This window comes from Herpailurus yagouaroundi, unplaced genomic scaffold (assembly GCF_014898765.1).
Source record: "Herpailurus yagouaroundi ecotype Mexico unplaced genomic scaffold, PumYag 100, whole genome shotgun sequence".
Taxonomy (NCBI): domain Eukaryota; kingdom Metazoa; phylum Chordata; class Mammalia; order Carnivora; family Felidae; genus Herpailurus; species Herpailurus yagouaroundi.
In genome coordinates, this window is record NW_024412391.1 from 75819500 (window position 1) to 75829884 (window position 10385).

The following is a 10385-nucleotide window of genomic DNA, read 5'->3' on the forward strand; positions in this document are numbered from 1 at the left end:
GAAGGAAGGAAGGAAGGAAGGAAGGAAGGAAGGAAGGAAGGAAGGAAGGAAAGAAAGAAAGAAAGAAAGAAAGAAAAAAAAAGAGCAAGAAAGCAAGCAAGCAAGAAAGAAAAAGAATGTGTGACCTAGAGAATATGGGGAGAAGGCAGCAGTTGGGTGAGGAAAGAATCAGTATGTGCTACAAAACTACAGGAAGGTTAAGAACTGGGGGTAGCAGTAACCATAAAAGATGGAAGATTAATTTAAAGTTGTAGTTGGAATAATTGGCCTACTCTGTTTATTGCAACTCAATGTAGAACACTTGGCAGGCAGCTTTTTAACTCTAAGATCAAAAATGAACCCTTAAGAGTTGTTGTATCTCTGGAAATAGTCATCGTAAGACCAGCTATCATAATACCACCTATATTTTGATAGTTAGGGATCCAAGTACGTAGCAATCCAATTTCCTGACCTCATTCCTAGCAGTCTGGCAATCAGCAAATACCTCACACACATAAAGACTGATAACCATGAGTCCACATAAATGGAAGACCGAAGTTCACAGGAAAGTTTAGAGGAGTATGAAACATGAAAAAGCCAAAGTGAACAAACCAAAAATGACCCTAGGGGAACAGATAATTCATAAAAGAGAATAAAACATAAAAAATATAATAGGCTCATTAGGCTTTTCTAAAGAATATACCGTACCCATCATATAAGAATAGGATTCTATAATAAAGGAATAATCAGAGAACAAAAGTGATCTCCTAGCAATTAACAATTTATTGCGTACAATTAATTCACTAAGAAGTTTAGAATATAAAGTCAAAGAAATTTCTCAAGAAGTTAAAAAAGATAGAAGATCAGTCCTGGGGACATAGGTCAAACTAATAAAAATTTCTAGGAAGCATGAAGAGAGAAAATACAAGGAAGAGAATTAAAAATAAATGAATAGACTATCACTTCTGAAACTTAAAGGCATAAGTTTACAGATTAAAAGGGCTGAGTACTGGGGTGCCTGGGTGACTCAGTTTGTGAGTTTGAACTCTGCATTGGGCTGTCTGCTGTCAGCACAGAGTCTGTTTCAGATCTTCTGTCCCCCTCTCTTCACCCCTCCTCAACTCTCTCTCTCAAAAATAAATAGATGTTAAAAAAAAAAGTTAAAGATAAAAAAGAGCTGAGTACTTAGGGAAGGATGTGAAAAAGATATACATTTAGTAAAATATCATAAAATTTCAGTATGGCAAAGAAAAAGATGAAACTGGTTAACTACAAAGGAATAATAATCAAACTGGTATGAGACTTCTTAACAAAATTGAATCCTGGAAGAAAGTGGTATAGTGCACTCAGAGTTGACCAGTCTTCATACTGGAACATATGAAGAGAACGGTGGATGGAAAAGTCATCTCCACACAATTAAGGTGTGAGAATATTACTTTCCACATAGTCTTTTTAATTTTTTTAAGTTTTATTTATTTTTGAGACAGAGAGAGTGCGAGAGACAGTGCAAGTTGGGGAGGGGCAGAGAGGGAGACACAAAATCTGAACCTGACTCCAGGCTCTGAGCTGTCAACACAGAGCTGGATGCAGGTTCAAACCCATGAACCATGAGTTCATGACCTGAGCTGAAGTCGGATGCTTAACCTACTGAGCCACCCAGGTGCCCCTCCACATAGTCTTTTTAAAGGGAGTTCCTAAAGTATAAGTTGCAGAAAAATTAAAGTGTAAATGGGCAAACTAGCCCCAAAAGAGGAAGATGAACATAATGGAATGTAGAAAAAAAAGAATCGAAACCTTGAGAGAGTCATGCAGATATGTACCAGAGTATTTTATAGAGTAATCGGCCTCGACTGCAGCAGGACAATGAACGGTGGAGAAGGGAGTTATTTCATAAGGAAGAAAAGAGAATTTCATAGGTTTGTTACTTTGAGAACTTTGAAGAACATAAAACATGATAAAGACTACAAAATAAAAAGTTCACCTTAGCGACTCAGTCAATTGAACATCAGACTCTTGATTTCGGCTCAGGTCATGATCTCAGGGTCGTGGGATTAAGCCCCATGTCAGGCTCTGTGCTGAAGGCAGAGCCTGTTTAAGATTCTTTCTCTCTGCCCCTCTCCCTGTTCTCACTTTCTATCTGTGTCTCTAAAAAAAAAAAAAAAAAAAAAAAAAGTCACCTTAAACTTTAAACTCCAGGATAGATATAAATAATGGAATAAATGACTAAAACTATAGAATAGAAAATGCCATCACAGGTTCCATGGCAATACTATTTAGGTGGGTATGAATAAGAGAGGCCTCATACTGCCTTTCAATTTTAAAAAGTAAGCTAGGGACGCCTGAGTGGCTCAATCTGTTAAGTGTCAGACTTTAGCTAAGGTCATAATCTCACGGTTCATGAGTTCCAGCCCTGCATCAGCCTCTATGCTGACAGTGCAAGGCCTGCTTCATATCCTCTGTCCCCCTCTTTTTACCCCTCCCCCACTCATGCAAGCACATACTTGCTCACTCTCTCACAAAAATGAATAAACATTAAAAAAAAAGTAATCTATACATGAAGACCAGAAGTGTTATTTATTATTTAGAACAGACTAAAATGTAACCAACCTTAACAACATGTAAGAAAATGCTCACATGACTGAAGAGAAGACATTGAGGAAGAATTGAAGAAAAGGTTTTGGGTGGTAATAACATACAGATTTTACGAAATGAGGTTTTGAGAGACACTGGCAAGTGTTAATGGAATAATGAATAAAAGTGTAAGAATATAATTTACAACAGAAACAAAAGTGAAAGTAACAATAATCATAATCTCACTCTTACAGGAAGAGAAAATTGAAAACAAATCATATATTTTATGAATTCTCTGCTTCCACCTATCTTTCCACGGACACAAAAGATCACCTCTGAAATTGAGTAAGAAATGTTAATATACCTTTACACATGTTTAAAATTAGAGTGTGGGACTGGAGGAAAACAGGAATTAGCCAGAGAACTGCTATTTTTTATTATTAAGTCCATCTCTACGATTTGCTTTTTAAAATTGGCGCTACTTTAAAAAAAATCTTTCTCTTTTGTAATATTTTAGATTTAGAGAAAAGTGGCAAAGATAGTATAGAGTTCTCATATACCTTCATTCAATTCCTTCCAGTGTTAACATTTTACATTACTGTGGTACATTTATCAGAACTAAGAAACTGGGATGCCTGAGTGGCTCAGTCAGTGAAGCCTCAGACTTCGGCTCAGTCCATGATCTCATGGTTCATTCACGGGTTAGAGCCCTGCATTGGACTCTGGGCTGACAGTGTGGAGTCTGCTTGGGATTCTGTCCCTCCCTCTCTCTCTGCCCCTCCCCCACTTGCACTTTTTTTCTCTCTCAAAATAAATAAACTTTAAAAAATTAGCTAAAAAAAAAAAGAAAGAACTAAGAAACTGACATTGATTCATTACTATTAACTGATTTCGACTTTATCTGGATTTCACCAAGTTTTTCATAATGTCCTCCATGTTCCAGATCTAGAATCCAGGGTCATATTTTGCACATAGTTTTCAGGCCTCCCTAGTCTTCTTTGATCTGTGGCAGTTTCTCTGTCTTTCTTTGTTTTTCATGACCTTGACAATCCTGAGGAGTACTGGACAGGTATTCTGCATAATGCCTTATAATTTTGCTTTGTTGGTTGTTTTCTCAGTATTACACCATGGTCATGGATTTTGGAAAGAATACAACCGGTGAAGTGCCCTTCTCTTCACGTTATCAGAAGTACATGCTATCTAAATTATATCACTCATGATATTAATCTTAATTACTTGGTTATGTTAGTGTTTTCTGTGGTTCTCCACGATATAGTGGCTATTTCCCCTTGTGTAGCTCTATTCTTTGGAAGTGAGTCATTAAGTCTAGGCCACAAGCAGAAATTAATCTTCACCTGCTGTAGGGGGTAGTGACTACACCTCTTATGTGGAATTCTTCTGGGGAGAAACATTTGTCTCTTCTCCTTCAATTATTTATTCATTTTGTCATTTACATCAGTATGGACTCAAGTATACTTATTTTATACTTTAGTTAAACCTAGTACTATGTTACTTATTTTGTTGCTGAAATTGTTCCAAATTTGCCCTTGAGAACTCTTTTTGTGTTTCTTTGAAGTGTTTCATTTTTAACAGTTCTTTGCTTTTTGGAAATACAAGACAATCCAGACTCTTTGTTTGTTATTTAATTTTTTTTAACGTTTATTTATTTTTTGAAAGACGGAGAGAAACAGAACGAGAGCGGGGGGAGAGGTAGAGAGAGAGACACACACACACAGAATCTGAAGCAGGCTCCAGGCTCTGAGCTGTCAGCACAGAGTCCGACATGGGGCTTGAACCCATGAACTATGAGATCATGCCCTGAGCTGACATCAGTTGCTTAACTGACTGAGCCACCCAGGTGCACCTATTTATTTATTTTTGCCCCGGTCTGAGAACTAGCCATTTCTCCAAAGCGCCCTGATTCCTTTTAATTGGAGAATGGTATTCAGAGACCAAGGTCTAGCTAGGGATTGGCTGTGCTTGTTGTGATGGTGTCATTGCTTCTAGGATTTCTCAGTGTATACTGCTAGGTATTATATGCATGTATGCTAATCCATGTATACATACTATATTAAGGTTCTCCAGAAGAAAAGAACCAGTAGAATATGTGCATTATAGAAAGAGATTTATGTTAAGGAATTGGTTCATGTGGTTATGTAGGCTGGTAAGTACCAAATCTTCAGGATGGGCTAGCAAGTAGGAGATCCAAAGAAGAGCCAATGTTTCAGTTTAGATTTGAAGGACATCTGTTGCAGAATTCCTCTGTGCTCAAGAGAGGTCAGTCTTTTTCTATTCAGACTTTCAACTGATTGACTGAGGCTCACCCTCATTATAGTGGGTAATGTACTTTACTCAAAGGCCACTTATTTAAATGTTAATTCCATCCAAAAAGATTCTCACAGAAATAACCAGAATAATGTTTGACCAAATATCTGAACACTGTGGCCCAGCCACGCAGACACATAAAATTAATCATCACACATACATATCTATAACTTCTAGTGAAACAGGGAAATGATCAATGATTCCCGATACATGTCAGATATTTTACATTGTTACTTGGTTTAAGCTACACGGTTGTGGGAAGGAAACATCATTGGTCAAGTCAAGATTCTGAAGCAGAAAGAGAATAGAGAACTTGTCCAAGTTCTCACAGAATGTTAATTTGCAGCAAATAGTATGATCCAGAGAAAAGAAGATAGCACAGTGTAGGCAGCAGGAGCAGAAAATAAACTAGTATTAGTTAAGTTCCTATTGCTGCCATGAAAAATGCCACAAACTGGGTGGCTTAAAACAACAGAAATTTATTCTCTTACAGTTCTGAGGTTAGAAGTCCAAACTCAGTGGTATCAGCAGTGCCATGCTTCCTTTGAGCCCTCTGTGACAATCCTTCCTTGTCTCTTCCAGCTTCTGGTAGCCCTCAGATATTCCTTAGCTTGTGGCAACATAACTCAAATCTCTACCACCATATTCACAAGGCCTTCTTCTTTTAACTTTCTTATTATTTTTTAAATATTTGTTTAATTGTTTTGTGAGAGAGCGTGTGTGCAAGTGGGGGAGGGGCAGAGAGAGAGGGAGAGAGAAAATCCCAAGCAGGGTCTGCACTGTCAGTGCAGAGTCCTATACTAGGCTCAAACCCATGACCTGTGAGATCATGACCTGAGCTAAAATCGAGATCCTGACACTTAAGTGACTGAACTACCCAGACACCTCAATGCCTTCTTCTTTGAAATATTGGATTAAGGGCCTACTCTAATGACCTCCTAATTTGGTTATCTGCAAGGACTGTTTCCAAAAGGTCACATTCACAGGCACAGGGGGTTAGGACTTCAACATATATTTTTGAGAAACACAATTGAACCCATAATTCCTCCTGAGTAACACTGATATAATTCAGAAAGCTGAGGAAATTGTAGTCGAGACAATGTAGTCATGGCCTACATGGAGGAAGAGCATTCCAGGGGATGTAGCAGGGCTAAATGGTGATGACCCAAAAAAAGTAGGAAGAGATGGAGATTCTGAGTACAGCATTCTGTCTTTCCTATGTTTCACTCAGACTTATGTCCTTACCTTTCATTGTTTTCAAATCTTGGTTGAGGTGTAGAAGATAGGATATGCTAAAAATATAAGCTGTAAATGCTAACAGAGTTGTTCCTTGCAAAATTCCTTAAGACGGTAGGATGCAAACTCAATTGTTAGAAAGTATAAGAAATGGGAAATAAAGTATTTCCCTCCACCTCCAACTTTCTTTGGAATTGTAGAAAGCAAAACTTTGATTCCCTAAACACTTCCATATTTCAGCAGCAGGCATGGGCTTTTTGACTCAGAGATGACAGTGAGGAGTTGACAGTACAAGAGAAAAGGGACAGTGGTTGTAGGTACCAGGGTGGCTTACTGTACTGATTTGTAACACCATGTAAGAAACATTTCAAAAAATTCTAAAAGAGTGTACATTATTTGGGTTAAACTATTGTGTAAACTGGCATGTTAATAAAATATGGATCATCAATATGATTTGGTTAGTCACCAGGCTATGATGCCCGAGAAAAGGAGATTCATATTTGAGCTTATGTCAACCTGTAAAATCTTAGCTTAAAAATGATGAAACTGCACAGTGAATAGATGATCTCTTTCAAGTCTAAATATGGGGAAAATGTTAAACTTTAAAAGCAAAGGACACGTGTTTGCCTTTCCAAACCAGAGAAAATTAAACACGCACATTCAAAACTTCACTGAGTGTTAAGCAGTGCATTGTTTAATGACTCATTGTTTCAAGGTTACTTCCTCCATTAAAAGTAATTTCTTGTGTTTAATTTGTAGATACTCCCACCATATTTTGCTTTCATTCAAATCATTATCCCAAATAAAATTTTTAAAAGGCTGATAAGGGAGGGAGTGCAAAAAAGAATAAAAACAACAGGTGATTATGGGTTTAGAGAGCCTTAAAATGGAAAACAAAATGAATCAAATATGCATATCTTGTATAAATGTGTCATATAATCAAATTGTACCTCAGGAGATACATAAGGTAAGGTATGTAAAGAAGATAAATCCCATGGAGAAACAATATATTATTACCAAAGAGCTTATAACACACTCAAGAGATTTAAATTAAGTGGAACTCAAATAATGAAGTATTTCCTAATATTAGACTGTTGCACTATAGAAACCTTTTCAATTTGGTCTCTGTACACACACATAGACAGTAACAACATTGATAAATGGATGCACAGAACTAATTTGTACTGGAAAAACTGAGGTTATGTCTTCAGTATACCTATGTTATAATAGAATTACAGTATATTTTAGTGTTTGTTCTTAAACACTGCAGACCCAGGGTCGGAATATTCCTAAAACATTTTAATAGGACACTTTTTCAAAATATATGCATGTGTGTTAGAAGTGAGGGGGTAGGCTTTTTAAAATCAGGAAGACAAATTGTTCATATTGAAAAGAAAAGTTGTCTATATAAAATCTCACCCAGTGATTTTCTGGAGTTATAGGTGCACATTTATGTTTTCTAAGGTATCAAGGAGAAAAATATCCAGTAATAACACTTGATTCCCTGGTCACAGCTCCATGCTTCTCAATAAAGTTTACTTTTATAAAATTTTCAAAGCTTCTATAATTGTGAGGTACAAATACTTGTTTTTCCTAGTTAATATGGATTTACTGTAGATAAATACAGAGCATACCATATATTCCTGAAATAATATGCTAATAATTACAAAAGTTTTGCATTAATTTCCTCATTGTATCTTAAAACTGAATATTTAGTATTATTGATGACATGTATTGTAACTATTTCAATCATAGCTATTTTTGAAAACCAACGCATGTATGTATATTTTTAACTTGGATATATTAGGGGAATGTGCTGATTAAAGGAATCTTTTGGATAAACTGCAGAATCTTTTGGTAAAGTAAGTTTTTAAACACCATGCTATTATTAATGCATTAGATAACTCCGGATGTTTAATATCTGAGATTATTGTAAATGATATATACCTTAAAAATAAAGAAAGAAGTGGAGATGGAAATCTAAAAGTTGATAGATTAAAATATGAAAATAAAATTAGAAAATTGATTTCTTAAAAGATTATATTCTTGTTGCTTCAGATTAAGACCTTGGTAGAAGAAAGCTGGAATAAAACATAAAAAGAAACAAAATCACATCCAATTTCTGGAAACAGATATTTTTTCTCTTTCTATGCCAAGAATTTCTGCTACTAGTTTCTCTTTAATCTGCTCTTATTTTTATGTTTAATGCAACAAGATTTTCAGAGAATCTTGTTTTAAATTTTACACAGAGAACTCAAAACATATTTTCCAAGTTTTAATTTTGAAACTTAAATGGAAAAAGAATTTAAGATTAATTCATACCACCTGTTCCTATAGTAGTTGATGATCAAGAATCAGCCAGTTCAAATGTTCCCACAGTTTTTACAAACTCAAATTAAAATTCAAATATGGCCTAAAGGGAAAAATACAACATAATTACCTTTGAGAGTAAAGTTATGAACCCCTGGAAAATGGTTACTTAAGAAGCCTGTAAGAAATTGCACGTGTTTGAATGCAACACCAACAGTGACAATAAAATATTTTATTTAGGCTTTTTAAGGTCCACAGAACATCACTGAAAGAAAAGTTTGGTTTAATTAATTGGATGACCATTTATCCAACAAGACTTGGCTTTGCCGCTGGCTGAAAAATATCTAAGATTCCTATGTCCTGTTCTGTAGCAGTTGGGCATCAATGGAGAAAATTTTCATGCAACTGTAACATTAAGTGATACAGCAGAGGAATAAACAAATTTATGGGAATACAGAAATGAGAGAGAAGGTGTTAACACACATTATACTATCCAATTAACCAATCAACCCAGCGGTAGTTGTAATTCTTATTTTGCAAATAACAAAACTAACACTGGCAAGCAAGCAGAACTCACAGTTAGGTATCAGAGATGTAAATAAAAATTTATTTGACATCAAAACTGATAAGGTTACCAATCAATACATAACATCCAGGACTTGATGACTGCGTTTGCCTAGAATTATAGAAAAAGGAATTTTCTACAGAGAGGATTTATTTGAGGTGAGTTTCAATTAATAAGAGAATTTTCTAGGTGGATGAGATGGAGAAAAATAGGGGAAATAGCATGTGCAAAACCACAGAAGTGTGATGAGGCACGGTGTGATCAAAGAATTGTAAGGTACGGCATTTGATACATATGTAGTTTAAAGTGACAGAGGAAGGAATGGGTACGAGGGAGTGAGGGATTAATGTCAACAAAGGAGTGAAAGGGAATGTAAGAGCTACTAAAATAAACTGGAGCCTTATCCTTCAGTAAATGAACAAAAGATTTTTTGGTAACCCTTGTGACAGTTGGCATAACAGGTAATCTGTGACTTGTAATTTTATTTATTTTATTTTATTTTATTTTTATTTTGAGAGAGAAAAAGAGAGAGTAAGTGCATGCACATGCACTGGAAAGCAAGGGAGGAGAAGAGGGAGAGAGAGGGAGAGAATCTTAAGCAGGCTCCATGCTCAGCACAGAATAGACAGACATGGTTTTCTCATGATGGAAGAACAAATATTGTTTAAAACTCTATTCTACCCAAAGCAATTTATAGATATAATGCAATCTCTGTCAAAATACCAACAGTATTTTTCACAGAGCCAGAATAAACAATCCTAAAATTTGTATAGAATCAAAAAAGACCCTGAATAGCCAAAGCAATCTTGAAAAAGAAAAATAAAGCTGGAGATATCATATTCCAGATTTCAAGTTATACTACAAAGCTGTAGTAATCAAAAGAGTATTTTTAAAAAAAGCAGTATGGTACTAGCACAAAAATAGACATGTCCATCAATGGAACAGGATTGAAAACCCAGAAAGAAACCCACTATATAGTCAATTACTCTTCAACAAAGGGGGTAAGAATATGCAATGGGGAAAAGACAGTCTCTAACACATGGTGCTGTGAAAACTACATGTGAAAGAATAAAACTGGATTGCTTTCTTACACCATACACAAAAATACACTCAAAATGGATTAAATATCAGGGAGCCTGGGTGGCTCAGTTGGTTGAGTGTCTGACTCTTGATTTCGGCTCAGGTCATGATCCCAGAGTCTTGGGATCAAGCCCCACATCAGGCTCCACACTGAGTGGACATATGGACACTGAATGGACAATATGACATTGGCCATAACAACATTTTTCTAGATATGTCTCCTGAGGCAAGGGAAACAAAAGCAAAAATAAACTATTGGGACTTCATCAAAATAAAAAGTTTCTTCACAGCAAAGGAAAAAAATAAAACTAAAAAGCAA